Source organism: Sciurus carolinensis, chromosome 5, assembly GCF_902686445.1.
Source record: "Sciurus carolinensis chromosome 5, mSciCar1.2, whole genome shotgun sequence".
Taxonomy (NCBI): domain Eukaryota; kingdom Metazoa; phylum Chordata; class Mammalia; order Rodentia; family Sciuridae; genus Sciurus; species Sciurus carolinensis.
Window position 1 is genome coordinate 72398273 of NC_062217.1, and position 24376 is coordinate 72422648.

The following is a 24376-nucleotide window of genomic DNA, read 5'->3' on the forward strand; positions in this document are numbered from 1 at the left end:
TGGGGCCCAAGGTCCATGCAACTGCCTTGCCTCCATTCCTGCTCATCTCCAATCTGTCCTCTACTTTGCTGCTATAGTGATCACAGTCTGACTTTGGTAAAGACGAAACAATGTGCACATTCTGGTGTGTTAATTCCATTCCAAATACAAAAAAGTAACATAGAGAGAATATATGTATATGTGTACGCGTGTGGGCGTGCACACGCGTGCACACACACACACACACACACACACACACACTCACACACAAAGCAATAGATAGAAGAGAGGTGACCCCGGAGTGGGGCTATGGTACAGCACAGGGACCCAGTGGCAGTAAATGATAAGAAACCATTGAAGTTCCTAGAGGCAGTGATGTGGAATTTCATAAGAACATACTAGATGAAGAGAAAAAAATTCTGTGGAGTTTGTGAAGGCTGCGATGCCATGTACATCAAGTTGATATCTTCTGACAGTCATAAATTTATTATAAAAAGAGAATATGCCCTAACATCAGGAACAATAACAGCCATGTTGAGTGAACCAGTTCAGTTGTGGAAAATGAAGCCATCAGAATCAATTTTAGAACAATCGCCTCACATGTGCTATTAAATGTACTTATTTCATCTACAAGGTTTGCTAAACTAACAGCTCCACTGAGAATGCCAAATTCCCAACTGCACCTGAAATTACAGTGGAATTGCTGATGACTGTGAACTTCTTAGAATGTTAAATAAAATAAAATCTAACAAAATGCTGTTTTTAAGCATTTAATTCCCAGAGTTAGAAATTTCTATTATACTTCCCATTGTCTGTATGCAGTTGAAAAATCTGAAGTTCTTTTAAGAGCAGATTGTTGCCAGAGTTGAAATTTGTTCCCTGTATAAATAAACTAAAGACGTGTTCACAAACTGAAAAATAAACTAATGTACAGATTTTAGGTAGTTATGGTTTATTCTTTAAATGAGACTTTTAAATCAGAGCAGTACCCATGACTTAAATATTGAGAAATAAGTTTAAATGTGCAAGTATCATAGGTGAACACTGCAACTAACTATTGACAGATTTTTAGTAGTGTTTTGAAAACCTTATTTAGAATTTATTATAGCTATGACTGGCATTGCTCGAGTTATATCAATATTTTATCTAAGCATGTTTTAACTTAGTTAAAACATTGACTTCATTGACTTCATAAGGTTTGGCCCTCCTAAGTGTCATTCAATGAAATCTAAAAGATTTGGTCAGGCTAACAAATGAGAATGCTGTTATTATTTCTTTTCAACATTTCTCTGAACATTCTAAGTAATATGGAAAGTATATGAGTAAATAAACCATTTTTTAAAATAAAAAACAAAACTGTCATCATTTATAGATGATGTGATTATGTATATGCAGAAAATTCAAAAAATATATAAAATTATTAGAATTAAATGTGAATTTATGAAATTCGGAAAAGTATTGCCATTGTTAAATCTGGATAATAGGCACATGAAGGTTTATTATAAAACTCTACTTCCACATATTTGAAATTTTTCATAATAAAATTTTTTATTTTATTTTATTTTTTTTTATTGTAATGGGATACATGTTGTTTCTCTGTTTGTACATGGAGTAAAGGCATACCATTTGTGTAATCATAAATTTACATAGGGTAATGTTGTTTGATTCATTCTGTTAATTTTTCCCTTCTCCCACCCCTCTTCTCCCTCTATACAGTCCTTCCTTCCTCCATTCTTGACACCCTCCTTAACCCTAACCCTAAACCTAACCCTAACCCTAACGCTAATCCCTCCCACCCACCATTATATGTCATCATCCACTTATCAGTGAGGTCATTCGTCCTTTAGTTTTTTGAGATTGGCTTATCTCACTTAGCATGATATTCTCCAATTTCATCCATTTGCCTGCAAATGCCATAATTTTATCATTCTTTATGGCGGAGTAATATTCCATTGTATAAATATGCCACAGTTTCTTTATCCATTCATCAACTGAAGGGCATCTAGGTTGGTTCCACAATCTGGCTATGGTGAATTGAGCAGCAATGAACATTGATGTGGCTGTATCTCTGTGGTATGCTGATTTTAAGTCCTTTGGGTATAGGCCAAGGAGTGGGATAGCTGGGTCAAATGGTGGTTCCATTCCAAGTTTTCTGAGGAATCTCCATACTGCTTTCCAGAGTGGCTGCACTAATTTGCAACCCCATAATAAAATTTTTTGGGAAAATAAACTTACCAAAGTTCTTAGGTAAAGGGTAATATATGATGGTCAATTAAATTTGTATATATCATAGACACAAGGAATAAAATTTTTATAGTAGTATTGACAATAACACCAAAATATATCAAATACCTAGAAATAAATCTCTAAGGAGAACACTATAAAATCATATTGAAGTAAATCTAAAAATTTAAATGCTTGTAACATAATCCATGCTAGGGTTTGAAGAATCAATATTATAAAGATGTCAGTTGTTCTCTAAATTATCTATAGATGCAATTCATTTTCATTTGTGTGTGTGTGTGTGTGTGTGTGTGTGTGTGTGTGTGTGTGTTGTACTTTAGTTATGAGGGGTTCCAAAAAAGTTTACGTGTGAGAAAATGCGAGAATATTCAGGGGTGAAATGACTAGATTTGACATCTGTAACTTCATCAGTGGATTAATCCACTGAATCTGGATTAACTGTGTGGTAACTGTAGACAGGTATGGTGTGACTGGAGGAAGTGGATCTTTGAGGGCATGCCTTTGGGATTTATATTTTGTCCCTAATGAGCAGAGGATCCCCCCCCCTTCTTTCTTATTGCCAAGTACTAAGCAGTTTTTTTCTACCATACAATTCCACCATGATGTTCTGCCTCACCTTAGGCCCAGAGCTGTGGAGTCAGCTGACCATGGATTGACCCTTTGAAAACATGAGCCCAGAAAACTTTTCCTCCCCTAAGTCGTTCTTGCCAGGTCTTTTGGTCACAGTGACAAAAAGCTGACTAAAACAGTATGTATGACTTGAGAAGCTGATTCTAACAGTAAAAATTAAGTTTTTATTTTGATATGCAATACACCAAGAATAACCAACATAGCCCCAAGGAGCTAAAATGTGAGGCAACATGCTCTCTCAGATATCAGCGATTATAAAGCTATGATAATTGAGATGGTGTAATGATAGTACATTATAGACCAATGGAATGAATTAGACAACACAGAAGTTTGAAGGCCAATGGTTCAGGTGCCAAACCTAATTCAAAGCATGTTTCAATATTCCTGAACAGTGTTTGTAAAATTAAAACATTTCACTGCAGGTCTGGATTTCTGATTTCTGAAACATTGGAAACTCAAGCAACAGTGAGCTGATATTTGAGTCTGGCAGAGATTGGCCTGGGCTGAGTGCAGTTGCCCCTATAGATAAAGCATGTACTCACTGGTCCCATGAATCCACTTTGCATTACACCCACCTGCTTCACTCACTGACATCACCTGGCTGACTCGTGCAGACATTGCTGGCTAGAACTGTGTACACTCCCACCAAGCAAAGTATGTCATCTCTCTGAGTCTCACTGCCACACTCTTATGAAATGGAAATATCAAAAACTGCCATGCAATGTTTTATAAGGAATAAATTCAACAATGTACATAAAGTGATGGAAAAATACTAGACATTTAATAAATAGTGGAACTATTTTATTCATATAAGCATGAAAACTAAATAAATTTTCCACCAAGGAATCAACATTATATATCTTGCAGAGACTACTACTGCTGCCAACTAATTTTGTTGAAAATTTGCTGATCTTCAAAATGAGCACTAAAACTGTCTACTATGACAAAAGTAAAAACAAACAAAAATATATGCACTTGTCTTATGTTCTATGCACTTTGTGATATAGTCCATATTCCAAAGAGAGTGTTTGTTCCTGTGCTGTTTCTGGGGATCAAACCCAGGGTTTGGTGAGGTGGTGCATACCTGTAATCTCAGTGGCTCAGCAGGCCAAGGCAGAGGATTGCAAGGTCAAAGCTAGCCTCAACAACTGAGCAAAGGCCTAAGCAACTTAGTGAGACCCAGTCTCAAAATAAAAAATAAAAAGGGCTGGGGATGTGGCTCAGTGGTTAAGTACTCCTGAGTTCAATCCCTGAAACAAAAATAAATAAATAAATAAAAATTAAAACAGGGATTTGCACATGCTAAACATACACTTTACCACTGAGCTTCACCCCCAGGCCTCCCAAGGAGGTTTTAAACCAGGACTTAGAAGCAGACAAATAAGCAGTTAATTCTAGAAAATCGACTACAGAACTGCAGAGAGTACATACTACATAATATTTATATATAACCTTTTCCCAAAAACTATGTACACAGAGATCATCAGACTAAAATTAATAATTAGAAAATAAGAGTGAAGAGAATTAAAGGTTAAAAAAAAATAAAACTAAATTGGGTAAAGATCAATTCCACCTACCTTCATACAGAGGATGACAGTGCTGGTTTGGGATGTCCTGGTAGTCACGCTAAAGAGGAAGCACAGGCCATTATAAGATTCCTAGTCCCCACAGGATGACAACTCACTGGTGGCTCAGGAGGCAGAAAAGCTTTCCTGGTACTAAGATCTGAGAGAAATACACTCTCGAAATCAGACTTTTGAAAAGAAGTAAATATTGAGGAGTTTGCATTTATGGTTGGCACACTTGTGGGAAGGACCAAAAAGTTAATATTTTAGTTGTGGTGGGCCATAGCATTGCTCTTACAAATGCTCGATTCTGCCATTATAAAGTGGAAACTGTCATGGAGAAGATGTAAACAATTGATATGGTTGTATTCCAATAAACCTCATTTAGGAAAATAAGCAATAGGATGGATTTGGCCTGTAGTCTATGGTTTCCAAAAAAAGAAAAGTTGTCAGTTTCAAAAGATATTTTTTGACAACTGCATTAGTGAAAACCAAAAGCTATTTTGCAGATGGATGACTATTTTCATAGAGCTGACCACCTACTCATCATTGCTTGGAGCAGAGTATAAGAAGTGGATCAAAATTCCTATCGCATTAAATAGTGGTACATATCGTGTTCCGTAGTTGTGCTGGCTCTTACCTTCAACTTCACAAGAAGGAGTGACTGCCACTGAGGAAGCCATGCAGAATGAAACCAGGTAGCATCTGCACCCTGCTGACCCCAGAGGACTCTAGAGCTTACAACACCTGTGATCAAATGATGTACCTTCCAAAGAGACCTGTGAGATGCACTATTCCTATGTGTCCAGAGTGGCAGAAGATCAGTGAAACAGCTTCCTAAAAGTTCTGAGGAATCAGAGACTTCAAACAACAAGGATATTTTTTTCATAAGCAGCAATTTTAAAATGTCCCTTGTTTTAGTCAGCTTTTACATTGCTGTCACCAAAAGACCTGACAAGAACAACTAGTGAAGGAAAAGTTTACTGGGTGTGCTCAGAGTTTCAGAGGACTCAGTCCATAGATGACCAACTCTATTGCTCATGGCCCAAAGTGAGGCAGAACATCATGGCGAAAAAGTGTGGTATGGGGAAGCAGCTCAGAACATGGAACCAGGAAGCAGAGAGAGAGAGAGAATGCTCCATTCACCAAGAACAAAATATATATACCAAGGAAGATCTCCCAATGACACCCCTCTCTACCCATACCCTACAGTTGCTACCCAGTTAATTCACTTTAGAGGATTAATTCACTGATTAGGTTAAGCCTCTCATAACCCAATAATTTTACCTCTAAGCTTTTTTCTGTTGTCTCACATATGAGCTGTTGAGGAACACCTCATATCTAAACCATAACAACCCTCATCTCTATGGTCATCCTCTCTTTTTAAGTGTCACTAGCTCAGTAATTTCAGAATGCAGTAATAGTCCATTTCAATCCAAAGGAATCATCTTTTCTAAATTTTTGTCAAATAAAAATTAAATAATTCTTTAAATGAAAATAATCATTCCAATGCTAGACACTTGGTAGTCTCTCAGGGAAAAAAAATTGTTGAATTTGAATCTTTATCTTCAGAATTAAATTCAGCTCAGCAACATTACAAAGTCATTGAGTTTGATGAGTTCGGGAAAGGCTCCACAGAAGAAGTTTCATCTGAACTGGGTCTTAATGGTTTTAGCTGTGCACTACACAGGCAGAGAATAAGGAAACCATGAGGGACCAGAGCATGGTACCAGCAGGGCTAAAGGCATGTGGCAGGGAGGACCATGGAAGTTACAGAATGGAAAGCACTTTGTTTTGTCAAATGTATGACTTGAGTCAGGCATAGGAGTGAAGCTGGAGAGGTAAGTGGGACGCAGCTGAGTTGAGAGATAATAAGACCAACAGGGAAGCCTCCATCAGTGAGCTAAGATCCTGTGGTAGATTCATCCTGGGGAAATAAATCAGATGCTGACTGGTGAGCCCCTTACCAGAGAAACAAAGAGAATGGATTGGCAGCTGGGGTCTACACATCACCTTGTAGCACCCATCACACCAGTGGCCCAGCTCTGAGAATGATAAAGTTTCCTAATCACATAAAAAGCCCTGCAAAGTAAAGAGGAAAACATGCCCATGCTCTTCTAGCACTAAAGATCTTAGACACAGCAGCTTTCAGGATGCCACTCAGGTGCAGGTCCTCAGGCTCCCTGTCCTCTTGAACCCTCACCAGGTTGTGGAGTGAATTGTAGAAAATTGAGCTTTTTTTTGCCCAGAATGAAAGAGGAGGAGAATGAAAAAAAAAAAAAAAAGGTTTCTTTGTTTCTTTTACTTCCCTACCAGGTTCTCCATTCATTAGGAATCAGTTACAGTTGCTGGGGCCTCCCTAGAGCTGGCTGCCATGGCTTTTGCTGCTGGCTTCCATTGTAACACAAGCAGGCTGCAGTCCCACTCTGCACTTGGCTTTTATTCATGTTAAGAAGAAACCCTTCCAGCCTTTGGAAAATTCACACCACTGCCTGAACCAAATGAGAAGAGCTGCCTGTTAAACAATGCTGATTTTCAGACAGTAATCACTTGAAAACATAACTCTCATGTTTTGTTGTAATCTCTTCATTGGACCCTAGACCTTGCCCACCCCAGAGAATGTAAAACTTCACATGCTATCCCTGAAAAATAGATACAGCCATGGAAGCTCTGATTTACCTATAAAAAGGGGTGTTAGGATAAAAGGAAAAAGGAAAAGACATTTTCATGGGCTAGGCAGCTCTCTTTCAGTGACACAAATGAGAAAGCTTAAACTGTAAGTTAGGCTAGAAAATGGGAGAATGTTTTAGATTATCTACCTGCCTCCTTCCCAATTGTTTTCAAGATTTAGAATAACTTTTGCCTTTTCTGTTTTTTACTATATAACTTATCAACAGGCAAAGTAGCCATAAAATAGTGGTGAGTACAATAAAAGCATCCCAGCCTGGGTGGTGCAATGGGAAAGAGTGAGTTGGTGATGAGAGTAGATAGAGATGAGCTTGAAACCTACCACTAGCTAGCTGCATGACCCAGGTGAGTCCTCTTAACTACCCGAGGTTTCACTTCCTATCATCATAAATAGATCACAAGATTGGCAAGGCTAAAATAGATTGCCATGGTGATTTAGCTTCTCCAAGAATCAGGCATCCAGAGTTCACTAGGGGAAACCCCTATGAGGTAAAATGATGTGGGGAGCAGAAGATGAATGGAAGAGTCATCAGATGGCAATGACTTCTGGTCCTGTGAAGGACAGAGGGAAGAAAAACAGGTTGAGTACAAGTGTTTTGATTATAGTTCTAGGAAAACCGGGCAAGGGCAATGAGGATTATTCAAATTTAAGTCACTTGTCAGATAATTCTCCATCTCCCACACACAGACCTGTGTTAGCATCCTGCCATACTCTATCATTCATAAGAAGCAGTCCTTCTATACAAACCTAATGATGGATTTCAGAGCACAACCGCAGTGGCCAGATAATTATGTTCCCTGCTGACGTAGAACCGAGAGATGCATTATCATGGCACCAATAGCATACAAAAAGTACTTGTCACAGTAATTGGCACATAATAGTCATGCAATAAATGTACTCTCCTACCTTCAGTGTCAGGTATTTGACTGATATGCTAAGTGAAAAGCATACTATTAATGGTTTAAATCAACTTTGAGATGTAAGTTGACCTTTGTTGAAATAAATAACAGATTTTCAAAAGATCAAGTTTATGGGGAAACAACATAGCAATGGGAGTCCATGAGACATAGTAAATTGTATCTACTCAATGTCTTTGAAGCTATGGGGAGGTCGTGTGTGTGTGTGTGTGTGTGTGTGTGTGTGTGTGTGTGTGTGTATGTTAGCAAAACAAGAGAAACATGTAAGCTGCTTAGATACAAAGTTCTTTGGTCTTGGACACCTACTGCAGGAGTTAGCATCAACTCATTGGTGACCATCACTCTGTGGAGAGCATCTTATCTGAATTGCTGCAGTCTTAAAGAATGTTAAAAATAATTTTTGTTATGGAAATATGTGCATATGTACAAGGCCTGCAGACATAGGTGAATGTAGAACATGGAGGAATCCATTTTGGAAATTTTAAAGAGTTCTTGATACAGTACTTAAATTGACTGGCAGGAGCTCTCCTTCATTATTTCCTGGCTCTAATTTTGTCTGCATCTAACAAAAATGATATCATCTTGGTATCTGCAAATTTCACATCTCAATTTGTGGAAGGCAGTATATAGATTGATAACTTCATATTCGAATTGCCAAGAGATTGATGTTTTTCATTTTAAATGTCAAAGGAAAAAGGATGAAAGGTTAGCCTTCTTTGAGCAAGCACAGTTGTCAGTCCCCGCTCACCCTGAAGAGTGAGTTCCCATGGAGTACTGTCCCGGATTTACAGGTCTCAGGGCAAAATTTTCCCAAACAGTTTACACACAAGCTGATATCATGTTTTATAGGCTTAAATTCCTATTCTTGTAGATTCCATATATTGCTCAACTATTACTTTCCTTGGAAATCACCTGCTACGTCAGGTCTTCATCTTCTGAGTCACTAAAGCTTCCAACTCAGGAGCCCTTCAACATCTACCTCCTATTCTCATTGATTAAGATTTTCCTATGACAACAGAAGTCAACACATTTTCATCTACATAGCTTTCTATTTTCATACAAACATCTTTCTGTGGTCATTTTCAGGTGGTGCATATGTGTACAGATTTGGTTCCAGGTATTCAGGAGGCTAGTGCTGGGTTCTTACTAACCTTTTAACCTTGAGACATTACTCAGCTTCTGTGAATCTCAGTTTATTACACACAAATTTGGAATATTGTGTCTTACCTCGAAAAGTCATCATGAAGTTCTGAGACAATGCACTCAAAACACCTAGTATAGACCCTAAAACATAATTGGTGCTTTATTAAATGTAACAAATAATATATTTCCTAGTCTTTTAAGTATAGAAAAATATAGAGGAAATGTGTCTTTACATGCACTGTAAAATGTTTTACAACTTATCAAAAAAAAAAGCACAACAGTAAACTCCTGTAATAGTGCCATTATAGGTGCTTAGTAACTATATGATTGTGGGCTGATATGTAGCTGAAAACAGCAAAAATAAAATGTGAAAATAATATTAAATAAATCTCATAAAGCTAGAAGCAGGGTTGTGCTCTGTCATAGATTATGACACATGAGGCACACTTTCTGAATTTTATATGTAAAATGAAAAGGTAAATTTTACAAAATATTTGCTACCAGTTGCTTCACAACATCTTCTGTATCAAAGCACTGCTAATCTTTACAAACCAGGAGTAAATAATCAGCATAGATATTTTCCTACATCTTCTTTAATATTTTCTTAGTTTATTTCATACTTTGATTTTGCATGCCTGAGTCCAAGTATACACTCCTTTTCAACCAAATTGACTTATTCTTTTCCCCTAGGAAATAGGGCCTTTCTGAAATGTATGGATCTTTTCCTGCCAAGAAGAGAAAAGTCATCCTACCTTAATCGGGTCAAGGCCCCTCCTTGCTAGGCCCAGAGGTTGCTCAGCAGTAGCCTGTATAGAGAATGATTCCTGCTCTGCAACTGTCTGTTACCATGGAGACATGCTAATTAGTGTATGATGAGAAAGCAGAGGAGTTTGGGTTCTATAAAACCATGAGAAAGAAAGGGAAATGAATAGAAAAATATGGACAAAGAGAAATGAGAGAAGTTTGTGGGGCAAATTGTAGGGAAAGTTGTCCTGGAATGGATAGGATCATAATGAAGAAGTAAAGAGGGTTACCAGCAGACAATGTCAACAACAGACACATAGATCATGAGTTAGATGAAATGAAGGGTGGAGACTGTAGCCTGAGAGAAGAAATGGAAAATTCCAGTTTCTCGAAGTACAAATTCAGAGAGTCATAGAACTTAAAGACCTAAATTTTCAAGGCATTAAAGGGTAAATTTTTTCTAAAGGGAAGGAAATTTGATATTCAGAACTATCAAAGAAGATTGCAGATCTCTGCAGACATTTCTCTGCTATAACTTGGATTCACATTTGCCAGCCCATCATAATTTGCTGAGTGGAGTGTCAATGTGCCATTGTGTGGAATTCCAACCTAATTCTCTGAGCCAAATGTACCCTTGAATTTCTATATTCAAACCTCCAGTGAAGTAGCAACATGGAAAAAGGGGTTCAGCTAACAATTTCAGGAGCAATGCTTTAAAATATAAAATAGAGATTAAAGTACTATACTCAAGGGCATCTGAGTACTTATGTACCTAAGGCATTCTGAAAGTTCGTATGATAATGTCTTTCCTTAGAGGAGGTCATTTCATGTTATATCAATATAAATGTCTTCTATTTTGTTTTTTACAATACAATACATATTTAGTACGAATTTTTGCTGCGTTACATTGACTGTTAACACATTTTACAAGAAGTAAAGAGATATTATTAATCTACTAATAAGCAAAATAAGTAAGCTATTAGTGAAGGCCTGAGTATTATTATAAGAATTGTCCCAGATATGAAGGAAGAGAACTGGACTACTGTGATTATTTAAGGAGAATTTGGAGTTAGATAAGACTCATGTGCAAAGTTTTCATCTGCCAATGCCGATGAATGAATTCATAGCATTTTACAACTTGGAAAAAAACCCCAACTATGAATTTCCCTCTTTCCATCTACCTGGACTGTCCTCTGCCTCACAAACTCTTTCTCACTTTTCAAATCTAACCCAAGTACCATCTTCTCAGAAAAGACTTTCCTGAACCTTCTCAGGTACTCCCCTTCTTAGTGCTTCTGAGACCCTTGTATCTCTCCTATGTATATATTACATGGTAAGCTTTCCTCCTACTCAGTGAATTTTCCCCTGAGCTAATGAATGCCAGAAGTGAATGTTCTAGAAGTGCAGGATATTCCCAAAGAAACTTAGGCTACAGTTAGTTAATTGGGCCTTTAGTTAATTGGGCTTTTAGACTAGATCCAAGTCCAATTTCTAATAACCAGGGGAAACTACTTCAGATAAGGCCAGCCAAGTGGAGCCCACTGAACTGACTGATGAGGAAACAAGAACATTGACCTTCTTTAGTCTGCTACCTTCATTTTCTATTTCTAGGCTTCCTCTGAAGTCTTTTTATCATGGTATTAAATATCACCATATTAATGAATGTTACCTTGAAAATGTTTTTGAAAATCTCCATTTTGAGCTAAGATGTACCAAGTAAAATGGGGAAATCAATAGCTTTTCTTGGTTTACTGCCTGTCATACTTCTGAGCCAGCCAAACATGTAAAAGCAAGTTCTTGAATATACAGACTTAACATACGTAAGTGCAAATCATTCTCTTACCTGGTGACATCTCTTCCACCAACCCAATGAGAGTATCTGAAACTCTAAATATTAATCACTGCAGGTGAAGAATACGATAGCTCACATTTTTATAAAAATCATTAGCTCCCACCATCTAAAAACACTGAGCATGGGAAGCCTAGCAGTCTTATTTGGATGGAGTAGAAGGAAAGACCTAGAGTATACAATTCTGGGAATGAGGAAAGATTCAAGTGGTGAGGTTTTAGTGGAAGACTCTAGGCAACCAGAACACATCTGGAGAACACGAAGTAACTGAGGGCCACTAAGTCTAGGCAGATGAAAGAAGGTATTCAAGAAAGAAAACTCAGAGCTAAATTGAAATTCACTTATCACATACCTTTGACTCAAGACTACTACGGTGAAAGTCAAAACCAGGTCATCTTGCTCTAGCCTGTTACACACAAAATATGGCATGGCCCTTTGAATATGTATTGTGGGAATAACATACATTACATCCTTTCCTTTTACCAGTATAGATTGCAATAATATAATCATAAGTGTGGTGTCTGTGTATATTTTTAATGGACCCTCTCAGGTAATAAAAATGAGGATCTTCATAATTTCAAAGGAAATGCAAATAAGTAAGTCTTCTAATAGTATTTAATTAAAAATTATAAAAATGTCTAAATTTCATTCCAGTACCTTTAGTTTGTTTCACATCTACACCTGTTCTAGTAACTTTGGCCAGACATGTTGGAGGTATATTTGGTCCAAATACACCCTCTCAAGTAACAGAACATAAGAGCTCAGGGTAAATTTATTACCTCAAAGCATAAAACTTCGCATACTCAAGATCACAATGGTACATATTTCTATAAATATCAAGCAGAACATTTAGTATTGAGTAATGAAGAAATATATTCATGAAAACACCAAGATATGACTAGTAATTATAACTTCACAAATTTTCAAAAGACTCCTCAGACTGATAAAGCATTTCTGTTTAAAAGGTAGCATATCTTTTTCTAGACAAATTAGAGAATTAACACTTCATCTTAATATTGCCAGTAGATTCAGCTAGTGAAAATATTCTACACAGGCCTATGTCCTGGACATAAGTTTTAATTTTACTTAGTAATCACAGAAATCATAATTTGGGAAGTATCAAAAAGTATAGAGAATTGATTGGACCAGTGAGTAAAAACATGGCACCCAGAGTTTATCTCCCTTGTAGCTATCTGTCAAAGGCACTCACAATCCCAAATTTCTTCATCACAATTAGACGCTGCTTCTCCTTACATTTTCACTGCCCATTCAGTCTGCAATTCTGACCTGATGTTGTTACCCGTGGTGCTGCTTCCATCTCTCCACTTTAAGTGCCTCTCACTGGCGTCTGGAACTCCAGACATTTTAGCTGTTGTTGTTTCATATTGTGTTTTTGGACTACAGAAAGATTACACGGAAGGAAGGAAGGAACGAAGGAAGGAAGGAAGGAAGGGAGGGAGGGAAGGAAGGAGGGAGGGAGGGAGGGAGGGAGGGAGGAAGGAAGGAAGGAAGGAAGGAAGGAAGGAAAGGAGGAAGGGAGGGAGGGAGGGAGGGAAAAAGAAAAAAAGGAAGAAAATTCTGCCGATCTACCAAGTCCATCCATCACATTAAAAGAGAGCACCCTGCCTTCTTCATGACCCTATTAAGAAAAGAAGGGGAGATTCTGACCTAAGGAACATCTTCTGGCTTGGAGTACTATTGAATAATTGATTCCAACAATGAATTAGACTAAGGATTTACTTTCGAAGGTCTTTAAAATAGTTTTTCAACTCTGTAAGAAAGGAATGGGAAAGATGCTTTCTCTAATTTCTCTAGTTTGGTCAGTCCTTTATTATCTGTGACTCTATACTGATTTTTCAATTATTTGAACAATTTGGAAAAAATTTCTTTTCCCACAGAGCTGATATTTAAACATCAAATATCCAATACTTTGTCTTAGTCTTACTTCAGAGGCTCTTTAATTGAAAGACAACACAATATTAAAATGATATTTTTAGTAATTTTGAGATGAATTTTTAATTTGTTAGATCCAGTAAGAACTTAACTTTTGTACTGAACTTGGAAAATACATACTTGTCTAAAGAAAACTAGGCAAAGCCAAGGCATTCTGTTTCCAATGATTTGTTTGATTCTCCCCATCCCACCTGAGCTACTGCAAACAAGTGAAGTGGAGCAATTTCATAAATGGCACCAATAAGATAGGACTGGGGGAAAAGAAAGGTAAAATAATTTTGTCATGACAAAGCCTTTTCTTTAGAATTTTTTAAACCTTTTTTCCCATTATCAAAAGCAAAGGACCTCAGGAGATGTTCTCCTTTTCCCTTGCAATCTCCTCCCCAACATCTAACAACACTTTTACAAGGAGATTATTTTTCTTCAAAAGAAGTAAAACAGAATTTATATAGTTCATCAAGATTTTACCTTTCCTTTTCAGAGTGGAAGCAAATTAATTTTTGATGTTCTGGAATTTTTTAAGCTTAACACTTTTTTAAATGATTAGAATGTGAAAATAGTCTTCTTTAGGAAAAAAAAAATATATATATATCTGATTCTACAAAGATAAACTTTTGTTCCTGGGAGATGGAAACCACATTACATTTAGAAACTACAGTAAAAACATATGAAAGGGTAGGAGATACAACTCAATGATAAAGCACTTGCCTAGCATGCATGAGGTCCTGGGTTCAAACTCCAACACCAAAAAAAAAAAAAAAAAAAAAAAAGAGAAAAGAAAAGAAAAAGGAACAAAAACATATATCCAAGAACTCCAAAAAATACAAGATAATTAGAAACATCATAAAAAGAGAGCAAAACAAAATTTTAAACATCATTGCAAATAAAGGTCTTGGTACTATTTTCCATTTGCTTAACTAATCAGGAATCAGGAAATATACTTAATATTTTTTGCAACGTTTTATGTTTTTTAATGTTTTATTAGCACATTATAGCTATACAATAATAGTGGGGTAAAGTCTGACATATTCATACATGCATATAATTTACATGAAAATAAGAGAACTTGGATAGAGATCAAAAGTTTTGTAGTAATTCTTTATTAAATATGTGTCAGTCAGTTTTTCAACATTGTGACCAAAATACACAAGAAAAACTTAGAGGAGAAAAGTTTATATTGACTCATGGTTCCAGAGGTTTAGGCCATGGTCAGCCCACTCTGTTGCTCTGAGTCTAAAGTGAGACAGAACAAATCATGGCAGAAAGGCCAGTTGAAGGGAAGTTACTCCATTGATGCCAGCAAGGAAACAGAGAGAGGGAGAAGAGGTAGAGGGAAAGGGCTGCAGAAAAGATGCAGTCTTCTAGGGCATGCCCCCAGTGACCCACCTCCTTCAGCAATGCCCTACATACCTACAGTTTCCTTCCAGTCAGTCCATTTAAACTAGGATAGTGATTAGATTACAGGTGTTATGATCCAATCATTTCGTCTATAAATATTTCTGCATTAACCCAGGAGCTTTTGGGGACAGTTCATATCCAAACCGTAACAAAATGCTACTCTTTTGAAAAATGTTTCCAAAAACATGAATGTTCTGGGAAGGTGCAGTGGTGCACATTTGTAATCCTAGTGACTTGGGAGGCTGAGGCAGGAGAATTGCAATTTCAAGGCCAGCATCAGCAATTTAGTGAGACCCTCAACAACTTAATGAGATCCTCTCTCAAAATAAAAAATAAAAATGACTGGAGATACAGCTCAGTGGTAAAGCACCGCTAGGTTCAATTCCCACCTCAAAATATCTGACTGTTAAGCATTCTCTAGAGTTAATTAGCTTACATTCCTCTTAATAGTTCAGATATATACCCACAATGTCAAGTAAAAGTTCACTTTTTTTCAATGCTAATATAGTAAACATACAAAGTAGCTGGTGTGTTTTCTGCTTATGTATTTCAATGGTATAATGGTTATAAATGGCAGAATTCAAATAAATTTATACTATCTCATCAATGGAAAACTATTTTCAGAATTAAAATGTGTAATTAGATATTTTCCTAGGTAAAAATATTTATCCATTGTTGTGTCTATAGAGACAAAACAACAGTGTAGGATGCTATTTAATCCAATTATACAAGCTACTGAATTATTATTGCTTCTATTTTTTCTTAAGTGGGTTTTTACATGCTTCTATAGGTTTGGCTTAGCATCTTATATGTAGTTTAGTATTCAATAAATATCAGCAACTTGGGGGGAAAGAAAGAAGTATTCTTAATCTATATGATCCTTCCACTTTCCTTTGCTTTCTAAATTCATATGAAATTTAAAAATTGAAAACTTTTGCTCTTTGAAAGACTGTTTACAAAATGGTAACATAAACCCCATTCTAGGAAAATCATTTGCAAGGTTCAAATCCAAAACAAATAAAAATCCTTATAACTCAATAATAAGAAGTCATACTTCCAATGTGTTTTTAATGAAAAAAAGAAGACTTTAACAATTAACAAACAAGATTTACAAATGGTAAATAAACACATGAAAATATGCTCACCATCACTAGCCAGTAGAAGAAATTCAAGTTAAAGCCACAGTGAAATACCACTATATCCCAACCAGAATAGCAAAAATTTTAAACTGACAATACCAAGTATTGACAAAGATGCAGAGCAACTGGAACTCTTGATCATTACTGCTGAAATGTGGAGTGTTTCAGTCACTTCCAAAAGTAATTTGGCAGTCTTGTAAAGTTACAATTCCATTTCTAAGTATTTTACCCACAAGAAATGAAAACAAAAAAAGATTTCCAAAGATCTAAAGGCAAATTTTTATAACAGTTTTGTTCATAATTGTTAAAAACTGGAAAATATTCAAATGTTCATGCATTAGTAACTGGATAGACCAGAATGTGATAAAATCAAACAATGGAATATTACTCAGGAAATGAAAACAATTATCATATGCAAAAATATAGACGGATTTTTAAAGCAACATGTCAAGTTAAAGAAGTCAGGCACAGAAAAGTCACATAGGAGTCCATCACCTGACATGACATTTTGCAAAAGGCAAAATAATAGGGAAAAATAGATGTTTATTAGAGGCTGAGAATGAGGAAGAACCTTTATGGGTAAATGGAATGTTCTGTGTCTAAATTGTGATGAAAGCTACATGACCATAACTTTTTTTAAACTTAAAAAATTATGAATCAAAAGTAGGTAATTTTTACTTTGTGTAAATTACATCTGAATAGACCTGACTCTCATTGGTACGGCATATGTGTGTTAATAGGTATACATCCTAGTGTGCATATGCATGCACACACACAGTGGTGGTGGTAAGCAGCTTACCTTCTGAGTAAAGGGAAATGGAAGGAAGGATTAGGTCATGTGCCACAATGGCACTCCATTTCACTCATTGATTCTAAGCCATTAGGGCATTTTAAAAAGAACCACCACCATCCACAGTCACCATGAATCAGCACTGTCCCACTGCCAACCAAAGAACCCAGATTTTCACATATCATTCTGTCTTTTGTTTAATTTTTTTCTCCTAAGTGTCAAATTAGCCACTGGAGATCCAACCACCCACCTGTCCTGACACATTTCATGTGCCCTTTACAGGATCTTAAACTTAACCAGAATCATTTTCTAAGGGGCAATAATGGAAATGTTCGGGGCTGACTGCGTGCTGGTGCATGGTGAAGCTTTTACTTAAATGGATCATACCCACAAGAGTAGGAACCTTCACGTCACTGAAGCAGACCTGCGGCACTGATGGCTGCGGAAAAAATCATTATCATGAGGATTCATTTCCACCTTGCTTTAGACCTTCTGCTGTAATTCCTCATATAAAAATCTCTTTTTTTCCCTTGACCATTAATACTGATAATTATATCTGTATTTCTTAAGAATATTATGAGTTGCCATTTCTGCATAGTAGCAGATTGAATTTATTCACCTTACGGATATATTATTATCACAGATAATAACTGCAGCATGATAATTATCATTAATTATTCATTTGGATTAAGAGGCAAATAGGCTTGTGTTCAAGGGTCTTCCAGAGCACCGTTCATTGTTCCTGAGCCCTGTGTGCCAGTGTGACTAATTCGTACTCTTTTCTGAGCCACTGTTGACATCTGACGGGTCCCATATGTATTTATTTGAAAATATAATAAAAGGAATGAGTGCACCATCTCAGAATGGAGTCACTAAAATAGACATATGGTTTCTTCCTTACCCTTTAAGTGAGGGTATGCAACTGTCTGTTAAAGCAAGGCCGCTGTGAGCATGGCTTTGGTAGATGCGTATACATTCCCTTTCTTTACCTCCGTCACTCACACACAGTGTTTAAGCTCAGATAAACCTATTTACATAATAGCTTTTTGCAAAATAATAATTTAATAAATGATATATTTTATCCTTCATTGAACAAAATGTTTTTTAGTGCTTCTGTTTTAAGCTGATTTAAATTTAATATGCAAAAAGAGCCTCTGCAAAGTTTAGAAAATCTGTAGAGAAATCAAGAAAAGAAGGGTGATGGGAAAAGAAAAGAGGATCTATCTCTTATAAACATGAGTGGGTTTGTGGTGGTTTTTTAGCTAACATACACCAAAATGAATATGTGTGCATTCATAGAGTCTCTTTTGTTTTTTTCTCTTGGTTTTATTTATCTTTTGTAATTTATCATGTAAATACAAAATGGCAGTTTGGAATCTATGCTATTGGAGCCAATATTGAAGATAAGACACAGTTCACTGGTGTCTTTAACATAGTTAGGACTGTATTTTGGAAATAACTACAGGTCTTTCTTTTTCTTTATTTTTTCTCTTTCCTTTTCCTTTTCTCTATTGGTGTTGAAAAAAAAAAAAAAAGCCTATTATCCTGTGATAAATGTGGTGAAGGTGGCTTTTTAAAGAGTTTTGTGCTTACATTTGTCCATACGTTTTCTTGTCATCACGTTTTCACCTCATAACATTCCATGGAGGTCCAATAGGGCAGCTGGTGTTTTTCCCATTTATAGACAGGAAATTGATTTAACAGAAGATGATGTCATATTTAACAAGTAGTACAGTGCTGGGACTAAATCAGGGCCCAGATCTCCTGACTCTCAGCTCCTCTTTCTGAGTAAAACTGTGAATAATCTGACGTGGGTGATGAAGAAACACAGGGCAGAACTTTGAAAACTCTGCCGGATGGAATCACATGAATTTCAGAGCAAGAACCATTAGGAGTGGTGACTGTGAGGTCCTGCTGGTATCCCTTCATGCAGCTTTTTAAAAACATTTTTAAAGTGATAAGAACATTTAACATAAGATCTACCCTCTTGAGCTGGGGAGGTAGCTCAGTTGGTAGAGTGCTTGCCTTGTAAGCATAAGGCCCTGGGTTTGATCCCCAGCACCGAAAAAAAAAAAAAAAAAAAAAAATCTACCCTCTTAACATATTTTTAAGTGTACTATACAGTATTATCATCTATAGGCACCATGTATCTCCAAGACGTACACATCTCACATAACTGAAATCCTACACTCAATGGTAAGCAACAGGCTCCAGCTATTCAGCCCCCACCTGTTTTTCACACTATTAACAACTGGAGTGTTCGTTTCAAGTCTGACAAGAGATGATGAACAGAGAGACGCCGTTGGGAGCAGTATATTCCTACTGTTGTTATGCAGCCTTTATTTCTTAGTAGAATCTCATTTTTAATATATCATGCTTACAATAACAATAATTAGTACTTAATGAACACTTACTACATGCCAATAACTGCACTAAGCAAATTATATTATCTGCCTAGAAAAATGGGCACCCAAGTAGCCCTTCCCTTACCAAGGAATTTTTTTTAAGAAATCTCAATCTATGAGAAAACAGTTTATTTAATAATCATCAAAGAAGGAGGATGTCTTTAAAAGATTTCTTCTTGGGGATTTGGACTTTATTATCCATTTACTCACTTATTGAATACTTGCAATAGTCCCAAACTCTATTCTAGGAAACACATATAAATGAATCACATGGAGCCCCTGATCTTGAACAGTGAGCATTTTAGTGGAGGAGATGAATGATACTCAAATATTTCAAAGTAGTGAAAAGCACCAGTAGGAAAATAGTGCAGAGTATACCAGTAAGGAGAGGTGTAATTGGAGGCAATTCCTTAGGATGGGTGGGGGGGAAGCCCCTGTGAGTAGATGTGAAGAGAGCAAAGATGTAAAGAAAGGGAAAGAGTAGGGTGGGTGGAGTTGTGGTGCATCCCAAACAGAAGGCCAGAGAATGCAAGATATTCACATGAGCACATGTTTAAAAAAAAAAAAAAGAATCAGAACCCACAAAGCATCTCACACCGATAAAAAATGTTCTTGCTGACTATATTTAATTCGTTGTCAGCCTCTTTAATTTTCCTCTGAACATTTTTTTCTCTCTTGCTCTGAATATGATTCTCTTCTGGCTGAGTCTCTTTGATCTGATTGTTTATGTATTTCTTTTTTGGCCATGTTATGTTGACATTTCTGTCAACCCCCTAAAATCAGATTCTAAAAATGGAATATTCTTCTAATAGTCATGATCACCTGAATATAAAATAACCTGGCACTGTGGAAAAAAAAAAAAAAAACCAAAGCATCGAATTACAGTTGCTTTACAATTGAATTACAATAAGTTTTGATGGATTGAAGGTAGAGTCCAAATGACATGAATTGTCTCTCCTGATGGTTTTCTTTTTTCTGAAAGGAAAACTGACTTTAAATCAATCACACCTATTTTTTAAATAGCTAATAGTTGGCATTTCTTGAAAGCCCATGTTTTGCAAAGGGGTCCCCTAAGCACATCACATGTCATGTCCAACCCTCATGGCAAAAGGTATGATTACACCAACCATCACAGAGGAAGTCAAAGCTCAGATAGAGTATCCTACATGGAGCACGTTCCTCTTCTCCACAGCTTGTGTTCTTAATCATCATCACCTATTTATAGCTCAGAGATGGCAAAGGTTCTTAACACCGGGTGATAGAGTCCAACTCCTGTTTAAAATACAGAATTCTGGTAACAGTGTAAAGGATTCATTGAGCAGGGATGGACCTGGAGTTAAGAGAAGTGAGAGATAATTTCAGTTCAGGAGAGAGAGGGTTAGGGCCTTAAATCACAGTGTCATCAATAGTGGTGACAGTAACAAGCAGCCACCCTCTGGAGGATGCCAGTGGAATCTCCTGTCTGAAGTCAGGTGCCTATATATAAGTAGCAATGCCTATTCAGATTAACCAGAGAATAATAACTTTGCCATGTTTTATGCAATCTTCCTATAGCAGAAGAATACTGCCCTCTATTGCTTTTTGTCTTGTGGATCCTGGTGGTCCAAATAATAAAGGAAAAGGAGGTGCTATCTGTGAATGGGCACAGCTATTGAGAGTCTAAAATGTGCCACTGATGTCCAATAAGGGGTCCCAACTAAAACATCAGTTTACCAGCAGCACTCAGAAATCTCAGTCTGTTCTCCTAAAGTGAACCTGGGCTTTGGATCCCAGAAATGATCAAGAGGCTCTGAAATATTTGTACAACCACACAGTTTTCAAACTTCATTGAAAATGTTAGTAACTATAATTTAGTTTCCTAATCTAAATCACTATACAAAACACATGAGTACTTATTTTGCCTTGCTTTTGAAAAGATGGAATAATTTTGAATATATAGTTCTGTTTCCTTCATGTAAAAAAAAAAGACCCTGTATAGATATAGGTCAAATAGAATGTGAGAGAGAAATAGATGCAGTGTGATAATGATAAGAAACCATAACATCAATGTGGAAATAAATACAAAATTGCCACTCATTACTCCAATGTGGAGGAAGTTAGTAGGCAATTAGCAACAGCAAATGCCAAGTGGAAGGATAATTTGCAAGACAACAATAAACATGGTCTCTGCCCAGTGAAACAGAAAGAGCAAGCAGAAATGTCAATAAAACAAGCAGAGCAGCCACAGGAAGGACTGCATTTACACAATGAGAAAATAAAGTGAATCTCTCCCATTCTTCATCATAACTCCAGCGTTTTACATTTTCAACTTGTTCTGGACAAACCTTTGCAATAGCCACATTTAGAAAATTACAGGGGCACTAAGGTACATGACGTGAAAAGGCTTGCTTTCAACAAACTAAACATCACCAATTCCTGCACACAGGGAATGGAAACCCTTCTGAAAACAGGAGCTATAAAATAGAATGCAGTAGTTCAGCCCTTGAAAATCAAAGAACAAATAATTACGCAGTCATGAGGAAGGACCTAAGGGAGGTAAATCAATCTGCTCAGCTACATTCATATACTCAAGAAGTAATTACAGAGGAGAATTTTAAAAATAAAGACACAAAACGATTGGAAGAACATCTAATATATCAAGTAATGTTCAGTATTTATCTGATTTAAAGCATCCTAGACCAAACTAAAATGTCTTAATTTCAATAAGTTTTACAGAGAGTTTACTATTTCCCTCAATAATCAATCTATTCAGTATGCAGGCAAGTTTTTTATACAAGCACAGCTATAACTGCTTTTTGCTTTGGGGTGTTCTTTTTTTGTTTTGTTTTGTTTTCTGGTACCAGGGGCGGAAGCCAGGGACACTTAACCACTGAGATACATGCCCAACCCCTTTTTATTTTTATTTTATTTTTTATTTTTTTAATTTTGAGACAGAGCCTTGCTAAATTACTGAAGTTGGCTTTGAACTTGTGATCCTCCTGCCTCAGCCTCCTGAGTCACTGGGATTATAGCCACCATACCCTGTACTAGAACTGTTTATCTGTGTCATATATATGATGCATTTAGACTGAAAATAATAATACACATGAACATTTTAAAATTTTTATATATATTTTTTAGTTATTGATGAACCTTTATTTTATTGATTTATATGCAGTGCTGAGAATCAAACCCAGTGCCTCACACGTTAGACAAGTGTCTACCACTGAGCCACAATCCCAGTCCTGTAATACATATGAACATTTATTCAGTAAATTAAGAAACTCTTGAATGTGTACACATTTCATACACATTTCTCATTTGATCCTCACAGTCCCATAAGATGGGATACTGTTATTTTAGAGATGTCTTAGAGATATGAAAAGATGAACATTTAAACTTTGTCTCATGCAAAGTGAAGCTGGAATTTAAATCCAGACCTGTCAGAATGCTAAGTTTGGGTTCTCAACAATAGAAAAAAACAACATAAATTTTAATTTAGAAGAGCTTTCCAGAAAATGATGGGGACTCAGAGTCAGGTAGACTAAGTCTGAATCCTGCTTATGTTCATGCCACTCTCCTATTTAAAATCATTCAACATCTTCAATCATATGATCTTCACAACAGCCTTAAGAGGGAAGGATGATGATGGGCTGGTGATGAATATGAAGATGATGGTGATGGTGATGATGAGGAGGAAGAGAATGATAAAGTCAGTGACGATGAAGACATTGGTTTCACAGATCAGGGAAAAGGAAGATCAGAGTCATTGACTAAAGCAGAAACCAAGTTCATTAACCACAAATCCTGTGATGTTAGTTACTCTTCCAAAGTTCTGGCACATCCCTTCCCCTACCTAAATACTACTGTTTACAACTGAGCTCTATTCGCTTCCTATTGCTATAAATATGAATGCCCACAAACACAGGTGCCTGAAACGTACACTTACGCTCACAGCTTTCTTTCTCTTTGTTGGTTCTTCTTAGTTAAATATGAAAGTAGAATCCTTTTGATAAAATTATACAAGCATTGACTATATCATATTCTAATTAGGACCCTATTCTCATGGGTGGGCATGAGAGTGGGGTTCACTTAGGTATTCTCTTAGGCATACATGGTAAAATTATGTTATACTTATTCTACAGTCTTTTCTGTTCCTATCTCCCCCTTCCTTTCGTTCCCCTTTGTCTAATCTGAACTTCTCTTCTTACCTTCTCCTGCTTTATTGTGGTTTAATGTCCACATGTCAGTGAAAATATTTCACCTTTTGAAGGCTCACAGTTTTCTTAGCTCAGCAGTCTGAGTACAACCCAGCTAGGTCCTCTGGTCAGTGTCACTCAAGGCTGCAGTCTGGGTATTGGCTGGTGACAATTATTTCCAGGTCCTCTTCTAAGTTCACTTGGTTAGCAGAACTTAATTTCCTGTGGATTTAGGACTGAGGTTTCTACTTTCTTGCTGGTCGTCAGCCAAGAGTCTCTGTTTCTAGAGTCCTCACAATCCATTGCCATGTGGCCCCTTCACAGACCATTTCACAACATGCCACTTACTTCACTGAAGCAAGGAGGCAAATCTCTCTGATTTCTAGTGTCTTTCAAAGAGCTCACCTGATTAGGTCAGACCCACCCAAGACAATCTGTCATTTGGTTAACCAAAGTAAACTGACAAAAAGCCTTAATTGTAAGTGTAAAAATTCCCCCAGTTTTGCTATATAATGTAATATAACCACAGAAGTGATATAACAATGCCTTTGTCATATGTTATGGCTAGAAACAAGTTATACATCCTACCCACACTCAAGGGAGGGTACTATACACTATTATTCATTGGAGATCATCTTAGAATTATGCATACCACGTTAGCTTTAGCCTTACATTCTAGGAGTTATTTCCTGAAGCCTATGAATGAATGCTCCCTATTCCCATGAACTCTCTTATATTTACCCATTATAGAAT

The 24376-nt window shown here is 36.7% G+C and overlaps 1 pseudogene; it reads left to right on the forward strand.

Annotated features, from left to right (window-relative positions):
• The first annotated feature begins 426 nt into the window (after nucleotides 1-426).
• LOC124985391 (elongin-C-like) lies at nucleotides 427-712 on the forward strand (annotated as a pseudogene).
• The last annotated feature ends 23664 nt before the right edge of the window (nucleotides 713-24376 follow it).